The following is a 16,765-nucleotide window of genomic DNA, read 5'->3' on the forward strand; positions in this document are numbered from 1 at the left end:
GACTACCACATTCATATAACAAAACATGGAGGAGGGAAGGCCTGAGTCCCCTGTGGCCAACCGGGTTCTGCTGCATCAGGCACCCAGTCCTGCAAGCAAGCCTGGGATCGAAACTCTCCGTGGCCCTCCTGTCCTGCTGCCCACTGAACCTGGCACCGGCGGCCTCCTACAAGCCCTGGCTTGCAGGGCAAAGGAAAGGCCCAGGCTTTGCTCCAACCTGGGCCTGAATGGCAGGCGGGAACCACCTAGCTGGGTTGGAGGCCCACTAGGAGGGCCACGGTAGAGGCAGCGGCATAAATGGGGGAAGAATTGCACAGCCTGACCCACGGCAGCAGGAGTTCCTAGAGGCCAAGTTTAGTGGAGTTTCGGTTAGTAAGGGGTCACTCAATGGTGAGTCTTCCAACCAAAGCTTGTGTAGCATGGGATTCTTGATTGATAAAGAAATAGAGACACCTGAGAAAAAGCAGAATGACCAGCGCAATTAGAAAAGGAAAGTTGATCCATACAAAACTACCAAGGGAGAGGCCTTCCTAGGGGATATAAAAAACAGTGATTGCTTTGTGTTTGCTAGGGGAAGCAGGCCAGGAACCAGCCCTGGATGAAGTGTTCCACCCTCTGCATGATCCTCGCCTCTACATTCCTTATACAATCCCTTATCTCAATGAGTGGAGTATCCCCTCTATGGTCACGATGGCAGCACTGCCAAGGAAGCAGCTGAGGAGCAGTCTGTGCTGTCCACATTCATGATACTGGTGAAGCCTTGACTAATCACAAAGCAGTTGGTGCGGAGGGGAGCTGGCTTCTGCTTCACGTTGGTTTCCACTCAGTATAACAGCCCTCCTCCACAGGATCTGACACCGTGTAGCGTTCCTGCAGCTCCCAGCAATCTCCATCTAGCATAGACAGACACAGTCTGACCTCTCAATAAAAAAAAAAATAAACTGCATTAGAAAACAGTAAGATTTGAGATCTAGAGAAGGAGGAGGTAAGGATAGATTACTTATTGAGAGCCAACTGTGATTTGAGATGGCAGATTGGTGAACAGCAAAAGGTGAAAGAGAAATACAAGGAGTGGCTAAACTAAATAGATGTGTGACAATGAGCAAGATGCTCCTTATAGAAAAGTCAGCCGGGCTTGGTGGCTCAGCCTGTAATCCCGCGGCTTTGGGAAGCTGAGGTGAGTGGATTGCCTGAGCCCGCGGGTTCGAGACCCGCCTGGGCAGCAAGACTTCATCTCTACAATAAATCAAAAAATCAGCCGGGTGTGGTAGCGCATGCCTGTAATTCCGGCTACTGCGAAGGCTGAGGCGGAAGGATCGCCGGAACCTAGCAACCTGCAGTGGCCGGGAGCAGCGACTGCACTCCAGTCTGGGCGACAGAGTAAGACTCCAACTCAAAAAAAAAAGTCAAAATAAGAGAAGACTGTGTGTGGAGATAAGAACAAGCATGATCACCTGTGACTGGGCCACTTCACCACCTTCTGACACAGGGCCTCTTTTAGTGAACAGTGGAGAAACAGTTATGTGTTCCAGAACCTCATCAAGCAACAGGAAAAGATAAATTCCAAAGGGAAGAGATACAAAGGCAAAGAAAAATGCTAGCAAAGCGGAAACCTCCTGCTATGGCCAGGTCCCTCCAGCCACCAGTGAGCAGAAGAAGCCAAAGACCAATATGAATGGAGCTGAAATCAAAATGTTATTGTTAGCAGAATACTACGAGCAAGAAGAAATCTTCAAACTCAGACTAGGTCATCTTAAAAAGGAGAAATCAGAGATCCAGGTAGAGCTGGAAAGGCAAGAAAGGGTTATAAATTTACATATCAGGGAACTAAAACGGATACATAATCACGATAACTCACAATTTAAAGACCATCTGACACTTAATGACAGATATTTGTTATTACATCTCTTGAGTAGAGAAGGTTTAAGCGAAGTTTACAAGGACTTTGATCTAAGAGAACAAAGATATGTAGCTGTGAAAATTCACCAGTTAAATGAAACCTGGAGAGATGAGAAAAAGTAGAATTAATATCAGCATATGTATATGAAATACCAGATATACAAAGAGCTAGACCAACCCCAGATAGTGAACTTGTATTATTACTTCTCACTGGACACTGACTCATTCTCCACAGTGTTAAAATACTATGAGGGGAACGACCTGAATGTCTACCTGAAACAGCACAAGTTAATATCACAGAAAGAGGCCCAGTACATCATAATGCAGATTGTGAGAGTGTGAAAGTATTTAAATGAAATCAAACCTCCCATCATACACTATGACCTCAAATAAGTTAATATCATCTTAGTAAATGGGACGGCATGTGGAGAGATAAAAATTACATATTTTGCTCCTTCCAAGATCATGGATGACGACAGCTACAACTCAGTAGGCAGCATGGAGCTCACATCGCAGCTTGTTGGGACTTGCTGGCATTTTCCACTAGAGTGTTTCGTGGTTGGGAAGGAGCCACCAAAGATCTCAAATAAAGTTGACCACTGGCCAATGGGCATGATCTATCAGTGTCTCGATGGAAGGAAGCCTTTCGGCCATAACCAGTGCCAGTAAGTAATTCTGCAGAAAACAATTCTGAAACCTACTGAGGTGCAGTTTCTGTCAAAGTTTGTGTTCACGGCTGAAGCCAAGGCATTTATCAGGAGATGCCTGGCCTAGTGGGAGGAGGACCCCATTGGGTCCAGCAGCTGACCTGAAACCCCTACCTGCTGGCACACATCTGTAAACTGGTGTCCTTGAGCACCCCAGTCAGAGTGGCTGGAGCATTCATATCCAGAGCTTCCAGCCTCTTGAATCAAGGGACACCAGGCTTCAGACTGTTGGGTACACAGTGGCCAGAGGGTTTTCTGCCGGCAAAGGATGGGGCCGGGAGGCATCCGATCACGTAACTGGTGCTTTTTTTTCTGCTTTCCATGTATTGAGCATGGTGACATCAACTTTCAGAGGGGGGCTCGGCCTCAAAGGTAGTCCTGCCCAAGGCTCTGGTGGTGACAGCCACCACGAGGCTGCTCTGAGAGAGAAAGTCTCAGAGAAAAACTGGTGATCTTGAGCCATGCAGACTCGGGGGTCCCCGATGAAGTGCTTCAGATGAAGAACGTGGACTTGAAATACAGACTGGGATGGTCCAGGGTCTATATTTAAACTTTTTTTTTTTATATTACACAAAATTTATTGTTGTAAGTAATGTGTTTTTTTTTTGTTTGTTTTTTGCTGGTAACTGAACAAGGCTAGTCGGTAGCACTATCAAATGTATGTTTTTTGTTTTCTTTTGTTTTGTTGACTTGGAGTCTCACTCTGTCGCCCAGACTGGAGTGCAGTGGCCGCTCCCGGCCACCGCAGCTTCAACCTGCTGGGCTCCGGTGATCCTTCCGCCTCAGCCTTCCGAGTAGCTGGAACTACAAGCACGCACTAACATGCCCGGCTGATTTTTATTTTTTTTTTTTTTTAGTTGGACTCTCACTCTGTCACCCAGACGAGTGCAGTGGCCACTCCAGGCCACAGCAGCTTCCACCTGCTGGGCTCCAGTGATCCTTCCGCCTCAGACTTCCAAATAGCCGGAATTAAAGGCATGCGCTACCACGCCTGGCTGATTTTTTTTTTTTTTTATTGTAGAGATGAGGTCTCGCTGCCTAGGCGGGTCTCGGACCCGCAGGCTCAGGCAATCCACCCACCTCAGCCTTCCAAAGGCGCAAGATTACAGGCTGAGCCACCGAGCCCGGGTGTAAATAATGTTTATTTAAATATATTTTTTATTTTAAAATTTGGGGGTATAGTTAAGAGTTAGGTACACAAATATTCATTGTGCAGTTACCCTTGTTGATAAGGTATGCTCTCCTTTCCCCAGACAGATATTAACTACCATTAATCCCATCTCCTTTCCCCTCCCTGCTGCCCCCATAGTTTCCCACCACTGTCAGTCATTTTCTTATAGTATTATGGTAGTTGTTCAAGGTCCACTTATGAGTGAGAACGTGTGATATTCAGATCTTTGTTTCTGTGAGAGATCCCTCAGTATTATAAACTCTAATTCCATCCAGGTTGCTGCGACATTCATGGGTTTCTTTTTTCTTTTTTATGGCTGCATAATATTCCATTGTGCATATGTACCACATTTTTTTAATCCAGTCCAATTTTGATGGGTACCATGGTTGATTCCATGATCTTCCTATTGTGAAAAATTCTGTGATAAACATTTGTGTGTAGGTATCTCTATTATAGAGTGATTTGAGTTCTTCAGGTTTTAGTCCCAGTAGGGGGATTGTGGGGTCATATGGAAGGTCGACTTTTAGAGGTTTCAGGAATTGCCACACTGATTTCCACAGAGGCTGTACTACTTTACTGTTCCACCAACAGTGTAGAAGTGTTCCCTTTTGCCACATCCTCTCCAGCATCTTTTATTTTTTAAGTTATTGGTAATGGCCATTCTGACTGGAGTCAGGTGGTATCTCAGTGTAGTTTTAATGTGCATCTCCTTGATGACTAGACAAACAGAAACCCAAATAAAAAGCACCATCCCGTTCACTATAGCCACAAAAAAATGAAATACCTTGGCATCTTCCTAACCAGAGATGTGAAAAACCTCTACGATGAAACTAAAACACTGCTCAAAGAAATCAAAGATGCCACAAGCAAGTGGAAAAATATTCCATGCTCATGGATTGGAAGAATCAACATTGTTAAGATGTCCAAAAGATGGAATTTGTGCTGTGAGATCTTTATTTTTTTTGGTGATCATGATTAATTTCTGTTCCTTCTCCACCAGACATTTTTCTAGCTCTGACACCCTCTCTTCTGTTTTGTTTTCATTTTGCCTTATCCCTGCATCATGATGTAGACGTTTTAATTCTTTGTTCAGTTTATCTTCAATTTCACCTACCTTCTTGGCAGCTTCTATTTGAACACAAACCAATTCCTCTTCTAGTTCTGAAATTCTCTTCAGAGAGGAGGAAAGGATAATGCTTAGCATCTGTTCTTCTTTTACTTTCAGTTGGGCATGATATTCTCCTAACATACTTTCTTCTTGCAAGGCTGTCACTTATCTCTTTAGTTGGGATATAGATACTTTCAAACTCTCAATCTCTTTAGATAAACTTTATTTCTCCTCTTGTAGGACATTGTCAGAACAGGCAATGAAAATAGCTACCATAAGCAACAATTTTCAAAGGACCCAGAGTGATGCCAGATGGAAGCAGGTCCTGCATTCACTCTGCCATTCCTGGACCCAAGTGCCACTGCTAGCAGTAATTTGCTTTCTGATAATTTATGTCCTTCACTTTTTATGCTTCTTGGGTCATTTGTAGACTTAGATTTCACTTTTTGTACCACTCATCTCAAAACTTTCCTCACCTTCAACATCAGAAACTATCAGTTCCAATGGAGCAGTCTTTCCATTTAAAAGTCTTCACTCAAATTCTCCACGGAAAGTGCCTGCAAAAATAGAAGTGGCTTTGAGGACAGGTTGGAGCTGCAGGGACTAGCAAGTCTGCTAGTCTGCTTTCTGCTACTGCCCTGGGCTTGAATATCTACTTAATCGGAGAAGCCCCACAGTTGTTTCATTGACCTGATTCTTCAGATTTTTCAGGGTTCTCATCTTTTGTGGTCCTGTAAAAGATAACAAAGAAGTGAATTTTTTGTCAAGCCAAAAAGACCATTCCAATAAACCTAATAACCTGAAGTTCAAAAAAAAGATGTCCATCTTACCTAAGGCAATCTGCAGATTTAATGCAATACTCATCAAATTACCAACAACATTCTTCTCAGATCTAGAAAAAAACAATACAGGAATTCATATGGAAACACAAATGACCAGGAATAGCCAGAATAAAAAAAAAAGCAGAAGGTATTACACTACCAGACTTTAAACTTATTATAAAGCTACAATAACCCAAACAGCCTGGTATTGGTACAAGAACAAGCATAAAGACCAAATGAATAGAATTGAGATTCCAGAAGCAAAACCTCAATTTCTCAACCAGCTCATCTTTGACAAAGCCTCCACCACCCACCACTTTGGAGAGGAGAACTTATACAAGAAATGGTACTCGGACAACTTGCTGACCACATGCAGAAGATTCAAACAGGACCCCTATCTATCCCCATACACAAAAATTAACTCTAAATAAACTTTTTCTTTTATTCTAATAAAGTATTGGTAACATCTGAAAAGCTTGTAGCACACAGGCTTGGCTGGGGATGATATTTGACTTTGGAGGAAAAATTTGCTGCTGCCCATTACATACACTAGAGTTAATGTTTTATCCCTGAATACTTTCAATTTTTTAAAACATGCAGTTGTCTCCTTTTTATTTTGGAAAACCCACGTGGTCGTAAGGTGAAACCTGGGTCATAAGTGCATGGCAGCGTCCATTTCAGTTGGAGGCAAAGGCTCCTTGGCCTCCTGCAGTCCCCATTGATACGTGAGGGCAGGTTCCACGTGGACAGGATCAGGTGGAGGTTGTGATGGAGGCTCTAGGTCTCAACTCTAGTCACCATTGAACACTTGATTGTTGTACTTTTTACTTTATTTGAACTGCTGTGTTTTGAAACGGTTCACCTGCCCCCCCCCAAAAAAAACAACCCTAGAAATGGTCAGATCACCTCTGAGTCATTCTAATGAGGGCTCAAAAGTGAGGAATGTGTCCTCAGGGGGCTTGTTCTTCAGTGGGAGGAGCTTGGTCCACATAGAATTCAGGATGTGCTGAGGACACTATCCTCAAACAGAATTAGGACTTGGACCTCTGAAACCGTAAGTTGCATGATTCGCGTATCTTTTGTCTTCTCTTTCTCATGCTAGATCAGTTTTAGGACTGTGAATTGTCCTGCTTGTGAATATGCTAATAGCTGGAAGTCTATTGAGGTACCTGTGAACATGTCTGTGCCCTGATAGCATCACATTCCTCCTCTAGAGAAACCTCTGAGAGCACAGTTCCTCACCATGGACTGGAGATAGAGGATACTCTTCTTGGTGATTGCATCTGCAGGTAAGGGACTCCTCAGTCCCCAAGGCTGAGGAGGGGTGAAGGCCAGTGAAGGAGAATTCCATGCACTCCTGTATCTTCTCCATGGTGGCCATTCCCTGGTCCACCTGGTGCAATCTGTGGCTGCTCTGGGGAAGACTGGGCCTGTGGTGAAGGTTGCCTGCAAGGCTTCCATGTATACTTTGACAAGCTACTATATTAAGCTTGGTGTGATACGCCCCCAGACAAGGGCTTGGTTGGATGGGACATTTAAGCCATACAATGGTAACATAAAATATGCACAGAAGTTCCAAGGAAGAGTCATCATGACCTGTCACATGTCCATAAGCACAGACTAAATGGAGCTGAGCAGTCTGAGCCCTGAAGACACAGTGTGTTTTACTATGTAAGAGACACAGTTTGAAAACTCATGTCCTGAGAGTATCAGAAACCCTGAAGTTTTTCATCTGTGTTGGGCTGAGGCAATGATAGGAACAATGTGGATACCTTGTTTTGTGACTTACAATTGCACCTGTAGAAGTAAGAAATGAAGGAAACTGCTTTGATGATTATAAATCACCTTCACTGAAGTTTTGCCAAACCAGATCCTCGGATTTTGCCCACTTTCTTTAGGTATTCAATTACAAGCAAAGTCCCTGAGATGGAATTTTAGGCCTCTACTTAACTGTATTAAGGAATACATATCGAGATGCTAAGGCATTTTTCCTATGTCTGTCTGTGCTGGTTTTTGTAGAGGAGATTGTTCTGTCAGTCAGTGAACTGAGTGGGGAGGATCGACCCTTGGTGTAGGGGGTCACTATCCTGTCAACTGGGGATCAGACAGAAGACAAAGGCAAAGAAAATTTAGATTCTCTTGTCTCTCTCATGTGTTGTGGTACCTGTCTTCTGTTCTCGGATATCAGAACTCCTGTTTCTGTTGCCTTTGCGCTCCAAGATTGCATCAGTGTTGTCCGATGTTTTTATGCCTTTTCCCTCAGTCAGGGAGATACACTATGAGATCCCCTGGGTTTTAAGCCTTTTGTCCAGGTCTGAGCCATGCTACTGAATTCCCTGGTCCTCCAACTTGCAGACAATCGGGAATCCTCAGCCTCCATCATCACATTTGCTAATTCCACCTATAAATTCCTTCTTATCTATGTTTCTATATAAGTATGCATCTATATTTCTATCAGTCTATTAATCTACCTATGCATCTATTTATCGATCTATTTTTATTCCATCTGTTTATCATCCATAATAATTCTTTGCATCTCCATCTACCTATCATCTATAAATTATTTGTATATCATCTATCAATCGTCTATGTATATCTATGTGTCTATAAGTTATTATCTATATATTATCTCTCATATATCTACAATATATAATCTAGGTGTCTATTTATCTATCATCCACCTGTCTTTGAACAATTTATCTATCTATTATCATCCTCTATTATGTCCTATTGGTACTGTCTTTCTGAAGAATCACGTCTAATAAAATCTCCTTCCTGAATTGTCTTTTTTAAAAACCTAAAACAAGTACATATTATGGAAGTATTTTCTTACACCATTTTACAGAAACAATTCACATTACTCCATGTTGAGTGGTTTCCATTATGGCAAAATAATAAACCAACTTGTTCACCTACAAACTTGGTGTTGAGTATAGAGAACAGACAATTAAAAACTATATACTATTTGCTTGAAAATTCAAAAAAATCAATGTGAAAGAACACTATGGTCATTGATTAGAAAGTTCAAGATAAACTTTATTTCTTTTACTCACTAATTATCTATCAATTCAACACAAGTCTAAAAAAAATTCCTACAAGATACTTTGAACTAATAGACACATGAATTCTTTCTAAAATATTTATAGAAATAAAATGACATAGAAAAGCCAAAATTAGAAAATGTAAATAACTTCAGAAATATTACCTTATCCAAATTCAATACTTATTACAAACTAATGCTGCAGAATACAATGAAAGCAAATAAAACTCAATTATTTTTCTGTACAGTCACAGTAGAAATAATCTGGAAGTAAAATAAATATTTTCATTTAAATGGCATCAAAAATAGTAATTCTAATAATATTAGTAATCTTAGGGCCTTTTTTTACAAAAGGAAGGAATATAGTGGACTGAAAACTATTATACATTTGTAAATAAATATAAGACCTAAATAAATTGAAATACATTGTCTGTTCATGTCTTCATTAATCAGCAGAGTTAATATTGTGAAGATGGTATTATTACTCAATCTGATGTACAGACTCAGCTCAACCTCTTTTAAAATTCCAAACTCTTTTATGCACAAATGTGTATGCTTATTCTAAAAGTCATATGGAAATTAAAATATCTGACTAGTCATGACAGTCTTTGAAAAACAACTTTGAAAATCTGTAAGCTGGGCTCGGTGACTCAGACTGTAATCCCACGCCTTTGGGAGGCTGAGGTGAGTGGATTGCCTGAGCCCGCGGGTTCGAGACCTGCCTGGGCAGGCGAGACCTCATCTCTACAATAAATCAAAAAAATTAGCCGGGCGTGGTAGCGCGGCGCCTGTAATTCCAGCTACTCGGAAGGCGAAGGTCAAAGGATCGCCGGAGCCCAGCAGGTCGAGGCTGCGTGGCCGGGAGTGGCCACTGCACTCCAGTCTGGGCGACAGAGTGAGACTACAACTCAAAAAAAAATACTAGTACTAATAAAAAGAAAGTCTGTAGTGAGTTGCATGGATTTCAGGTGAGGGGGGCTGGGGAAGGAACTTACTAGCCCAAGTGGAGTTGCTCAACATCTTGGTGGTGAGTCTGAGTCACACTTGTCTGTAGAGCAGAATATGGGTATTTTCAGTCCCAGGGGTCTTCTCAGAGCAGTGGAGGCTCTAGGTCTCAACCATGGCTAGCAGAGCCTGGGTGTGGTCTCACAAAACATGCAATGGAGGCACATTTAAATGCCTAAAAACATGCTTATTAAGGCTACTGCTCTGACAAAGTAAGCAACATTAGAAAAACAGGCCATCATTTGTATGGCAAGTACTCATACTTCTTGATGCTCAATCTTGCTCTGAGTTACAGTAATCAAAATTGAATAATACTAGAATGAGGCCACGTATGGATAGATTAAAAGAAATGGGGCCTCAGAAATAAATCATTCTTAACTGAATATCAACAATGGCACCAAGAACAGTCAATGGGGAAGAAATAGTTCTTTTCAACAATTTTGTTTCTCACATGACTAGACATAATCATGGAAAACAATGAAGTTGGACTCAAATGACCCTATATACAAAGCACATCATATGTGTCATGGATTCAAATGTAAGTTCCATACTACAGAAAACTAAAAAGCATTAAAGTGATTTGTTCGGTCTTAGATTAGATAATAATTTATGAGACAAGAAACGAAAATGCAAATGACAAAAAAAATCTTTAGAATTTATCATTTAAAAAACAAGTAATGCAAACAATGGTTTCAACAAAGTGAGAAAAATAACTGCATAGGAAATAAAACATTAACAAAACGTGTGAGTATTGTTTTGTTTTCACAGTGTACAGAAAACACAACTCAATAATAAAATACTTAAAATAATAATATAAAATAAACAATGATAAAATAATAATGCAATTGCCTGATTTAAGGGAGGACAGATAATTTGAATAAATGCTTATCCAAAGAAGGTACATTGGCAATTATTAGTCATTAAAAAATAGAAAATTTAAGTCCTAATGAAATATATCTGCTCATAACTAGAAGGCTAAAATGCATAAAGATTTATCCAGTCAAATATTAACAATAATATGGATGAAAATGAAATGCACAATTTAGGTCACAAAAATATACATTGCCATATTTTATCTGTCCAATGATTGTTCCCATTGGGAACACAACTCTGGTCAGTGTGTCTGGATTAACATCTTGTCTTCACCATTGTTCCCCAGTGTTCTTGCTGTGTCGCTTAAATTCATCTTTGCCAATGTTCTATCAGTAAAATGGAAGTGCATTAAAATGATGTGTTTGTCCTAGGAATGGTGTAATAGATGCCAGCATCTGTTCAAGCAAAAGTCCCAGAGATGACCTAGTTAATAAGGTGCTCACCTGGTAAGGGGTGCTGAGTCCATTTCTTCTCCTCTATCATCAACACAACTCTCCTCATTCTAACAAAATTGTCCAGGAGTGTTCTGTTTCTACAAATCAACCAACTTCTGTGACACTTCTGTCATCAACATTCGTGAAGTACATGATTTATTATTAAATTCACAAAAGCACTGAGCACCCAGGTTATAATTCCCCACAATTATGGATTTGTTCTTGCAAGTAAATTCAGGAATGACCTTTCAGGGACAGATGAATCTGAATTGGTCAATATAGGTTTGGGGACAAGGGCTTGCATATCTTGACTTGATCCATATCACAGTTGTGAATGTCAGGGAAGGACTTGTTTTCCTTGTGCACTAGGGGGCAGGGTTCACAGAGGTGCTTTCAGGTTCCCAGGGAGGGTGATGCCATTGATATTAGTGAAGGGACTATCCATCAGTGTTCACTTTCTATTATATATGTAAACCTGTCACCACCATCTCAAATCTATAAATTTTCTGATAAGAGCAAAGAGATGTCAGGCCACAGCCTCAGGTTCACACTGAGAAGATGGTGGAGGTATGCTCCACTACTTTCTCAGATGGTCTCAGGCACAATCCCAAGTCTCATCATGTCATGGGAGCATTAAACTCTGTTGTTTACTTAAAAATATCTATGTCCTGTAATGAGGAACTTCCCTGTAATAATGTCTAATAATTTTCTGAACTATAATATACAGTGGATTGAGCCAGGTTACCCTGCACTCAATGTGGATCATTACATTTGCCTGAAGCTCCAATGTGTTTGACTGAGAAAATGACAATTTAGATGCTACTAGTTGTGTGGTTTCTTATATAAAAATCTTAAATGGAGAGCAGTAGGGATTCTATTTTCAAAGTTATCCATGGTTCTTCACCAACATTATTTCCCTGAACAGCTTCTTCAGCCCATTTCCTGGCCATGTAAATGAAGACCCTGTACTTGGAAAGGAATTACCCTTAAAAGATGACTGAGTTTATGACGGCACAATCAGCATCCTCTTTCCGGTGTGAACACTAAGGAGAGTGGCCTCTGTCATTCCTTTCCTCTTTATACTCAAAGCCACCTCTTCATTTGGGCACCTAGAAGAAACCACCACAGGCTTCCTTAAATGCAAGGTATTGTTAACACTTGGACATACTTTCTGAGAGTCATGGAACTCACACACAAGAACATGAATTGCCTGTTTTTCTTCCACTTTCTGGTGGCAACTCCCATATGTGAGAGTCAGTGCTGGAGTCCCGCTCCTGCATGTATCAGGGGTCTCTGGAGGTGTGATGGCCTAGGCAACTCACGAAAGAAAAGAAACTAGAGAGAAAGAAAGGAACTGGACTCCTGTTCAAGTGGACAGAAGTCATTTATTGAGCATTATCCCAGGGCTTTTATCCCCAAACTCTGCAAAGTCATCATCACAGGAAACAAAAGGTAACATGTGCCTTTGACATGAACAGGTCCAGGTGCACAAAGAACACCCCCAACTCTCAAGGAAATGTTTTTTATACATAAGGAAGAACATGAGAAAGAACAACCAAAAATTGTCTTTTTGAGTCTTATGCTACCTTAATGCTCCCCAAACCAGTTTCTTTCTTTCTTTCTGCTTTTTTTTTTTTGAGTTGGAGTCTAACTCTGTCGCCCAGACTGGAGTGCAGTGGCTGCTCCCAGCCACCGCAGCCTTGACTTGCTGGGCTCTGGTGATCCTTCCACCTCAGCCTTCCAAGTAGCTGGAATTACAGATGTGTGCTACCACACCCAGATAATTTTTTGGTTTATTATAGAGATGAGGCCTCACCAAGTTGCCCAGGTGGGTCTCAAGCCCATGGGCTCATGCAATTCTCTCACCTCAGGCTCCCAAGGCATGGAATTACAGGCTGAGCCACTGAGCCCGGCTTCGTATGTGCCTTTAATTGTATTACAATGACATCATCTTGAGTTAACATCACTCAATGTCTAGACCCAAAACCACCATAATGAATTATTAACTTCTACTAGTATGTACTAATTCAAAGTAGTTTCTATGAAAACAATTGCTGCTATGTTTATGCTCTCCTAGCACCAGCTGTCCTAATTCAAACTCCACTGCCCCCCCTGAACCAAACTGGACTAACCACACTTCTATAACAAAATGGTTACTTAAATTTTCTTAATCTATATAAACTATTTTATACAATCTATTATCTATAAATTTCTAAAATCACATCAAGAGAACCTGTGACTTGCACTAAGGCTCTGCAATGTGTCTCAAAGTTAAACTTAAATTTTTTTTAAAAGCAAAAACCATAAATCATGGAAAATGGGAACAATAGACTCCCAAGTTAACTGTGTTCATTCCGGATTCAGAGTTCTCTGTAGAGCCAGCAGAAACCTTTCCTGGTTGCAGTGAGAAGTGGAAAAGGAGGGAGGGAATGGGGTCAACAGCTCCTGAATGCATCCTAGTGGTCTCGGGGTCCACAGCTCTCCCTGATCCCTAACACTCAGGGGCCTCCGTGGCTGTCTCCCAACAACTCAGGGTTCCAGACATGAGTGTTTGTGTTGCTACATCTTAGTACAGGGCTCATTGAGGTTCTCTCTTTTGACTGGTGTCCTTTCCCAAGTGGAGCTGCAGGAGTCTGACCCCAAACTGGTGAATCCTTTGGAAACCCTCTCTCTCACTTGCACTGTGTCTAGTTTCATCATCTTTGAGGTTTTGATGGCACTGGATCCACCAGACCCAAGTGAAAGAACTGGAGTGGATTGTGCAGATCTATCATAGTGGGAGCAGTTACTACAATCCATTCCTTAAGTATTGAATCCCACCACTGCCAATCCCTTTCTTATAGTATTATGGGGATGCTGGATGCAACATCATTTAAAGTATCTGATCTCTATTTTTTAAAAATGTGGTGTAAAATGAGAGTTATGTACACATGTGGTCATCATACAAAGTGTGGGTACCCTGAGTGATGTTATGTGCCTTCACCTCCCCTGGCAGTGTCCCACTATTGCCAATCCCTTTATTTTTTTTGTTTTTTGGGTTTTTTTGAGTTGGAGTCTCACTCTGTCACCCAGACTGGAGTGCACTTGCTGCTCCTGGCCACCCCAGCCTCGATCTGCTGGGCTCCAGCGATCCTTCCGCCTCACCCTTATGAGTAGTCGGAATTACACGCATGCACTACCACGCCCGGCTGATTTTTTTATTTATTGTAGAGATGAGGTCTCGCTGCGCAGGTGGGTCTTGAACCCACAGGCTCAGGCAATCCACTCACCTCAGACTCCCAAAGGCACGGGATTACAGGCTGAGCCACTGAGCCCAGCTGCCAATTCCTTTCTTACGGTATGATAAATGTTCAAAGTTCACTTATAAGTGAGTACATATGGTACTTAGATCTTTCTTTCATTGCTAAATCACTGAGTATTATGGACTCTAATTCCATTCAGGTTGCTGCAATGTTCATAATTTTATTTTTCTTTATGACTGTATAATATTCCATCTTGAACATGTACTACATTTTATTTATCAAGTCTACTTTTGATGGGCAGCATGGTTGGTTTCATGTGTTTACTATCGTGAATAATCCTGCAATAAACATGCATGTGGAAGTATCTTTATTAAAGAAATATTTGAGCTTCTCTTGGTATATTCCCAGAAGAGTAATTTTTGGGTCATATTGAAGATTAATTTTCAGATTTTTTTAGAAATCACCAGTATTCCCAGAAATTGCACTAGTTTAAATTGCTACCAACAGTGTAAAAGCATTCCCTTTTCCCCACATCCTTTCCAGCATGTTTTTTTTTAGTTATTGATAATAGTCATCCTGACTGGAGTTAAGTGATATCTCAGTGTGATGTTTAGTGATGCTGTTTTTTTCCTTTTGGCACATTTTAGTTCTTTTTGGAACCTAGGTGTTAGGTCTTTGTCAGGTATGTAGTTGGCAAATTTTTTTTTCTCATTCTGTGAACTGTCTCCCTTCTCTTTTGATATTTTGTTATGCTCTGCAGAAGCTTTTCAGTTTGATGAGGTCCCGCTTGTTTATATTATCTTTTATGGTGGTATTCACTTTTGGAAAGTTGATCAGGACTTGTTTCCCTATTCTAATTTCCACATGGATGCTTCCAACATTTTCTTCTAGGATTTTTATAGTTTGTGGTTTTACATATAGGTCTTTGATCCATTTAGAGTTGATTTTTGTGTATGGTGATTGCTTGGTGTCTTGTTTCAATCTTCTGCATGAATTCAGCCAGTTCTCCCAGCACCATTTACTGAATACGTTTTCTTCTCCCCATTGGTTGTTGGTGGAGGCTTTGTTGAAGATGAGTTGGTTGAATAAATGATGTTTTTTTCCAGGAATCTCTATCATGTTCCATTGGTTTACATACCAGTTCTGATACCAATACCAGGATGTTTTACTTATTGTAGCCTTATAGTAGAGATTGAAATCTGGAAGTGTGTTATATGTCTAACTTTGTTTCGTTTGCTAAGAATTGTTTTGTCTATTCATGGTCTTTTATTTTTCCATATGAATTTCTGTATTGTCATTTCCAGGTCTGAGAAGAATGATGTTAATAATTTAATAGGTAATGTGTTAAATCTGTGTATTGCCTTTGGTAGGATGGACATCTTAACAATGTTAATTCATTCAATCCATGAGCATGGGATATTTTTCCATTTGTTTGTGTCTTCTTGGATTTCTTTGAGAATTGGTTTGTAGTTCTCATTGTAAATTTCTTTCACATCTTTGATTAGGAAGATGGCAAGTTATTTTTTGTGTATGGCTATTGTGATTCGGATTGTGCTTTTTATTTCGGTTTCTGTCTGTTTATTGTTGGTGTGTAGGAATTTGACTGTCTTTTGCATGATTATTTTATATCCCGAGACTTTGCCAAAGTCCTTTATCAATGCAAGGAGGTTTTTGACAGAATGTCTTGGGTTTTTAAGGTACAGGATCATGTCATCTGCAAAGAGGTATAAGTTAATTACCTCTTTTCCTGTTTGAAAAAGTTTGATTTCCTTCTCTTGTGTAATTATTCTACCCAGGACGTCCAATACAATGTTGAACAGGCGAGGTAAGAGTAGGCAGCCGTGTCTTGTTCCATTTTTCAGGGGAAATGCTTCCAATTTCTGTCCATTTAGCAGTATTCTGGCAGTGGGTTTATCATAGATGTCTCTTACTATTTTGAGGTATGTTCCATCTATGCCTAGGTGATCAAGGATTTTTATCAAGAAGGAATGCTGGATTGATTCAAAAGTGTTTTCTGCATCTAATGATATTATCATGATTCTTGTTTTTATATCTGTTGATGTATTTATTTATGTTTATTTTCTTGCAAATATTGAACAAGCCCTGCATCCTGGGGATGAAGCCTACTTGGTAATGGTGGATGATGTTTGAGCTGTGTTGTTAGATAGGTTTACTAAAATCTTGTGAGAATTTCTGCTCTATGTCCATCAGAGATATTGACCTGTAGTTTTCCTTCTTTGTCTGATCTTTACCTGGTCTAGGCATCAATGTGATTTTAGCTTCATAAAATGACTTTGAGAGAATTCCGTTTTTCTCAACTGCCTGGATTACTTTTAGTAGCATTGGTATAAGCTCTTCCTTGCATTTTTGTACAATTCTGCTCAAAAATCTTCTAGTCCAGGACGTTTGTTTTTTTTTGGTGGGTAGTTTTCTTATAACAAAGTCAATTTTCCAAGTAGTTATTG

The 16,765-nt window shown here is 40.5% G+C and overlaps 1 pseudogene; it reads left to right on the forward strand.

The window, feature by feature from the left end:
- The first annotated feature begins 297 nt into the window (after window positions 1-297).
- On the forward strand, window positions 298-2,903 carry LOC103256663 (annotated as a pseudogene).
- Window positions 2,904-16,765: the final 13,862 nt, after the last annotated feature.

Source organism: Carlito syrichta, unplaced genomic scaffold, assembly GCF_000164805.1.
Source record: "Carlito syrichta isolate Samal-C Ts95f unplaced genomic scaffold, Tarsius_syrichta-2.0.1 Scaffold291005, whole genome shotgun sequence".
In the NCBI taxonomy this organism is placed as follows: Eukaryota; Metazoa; Chordata; class Mammalia; order Primates; family Tarsiidae; genus Carlito; species Carlito syrichta.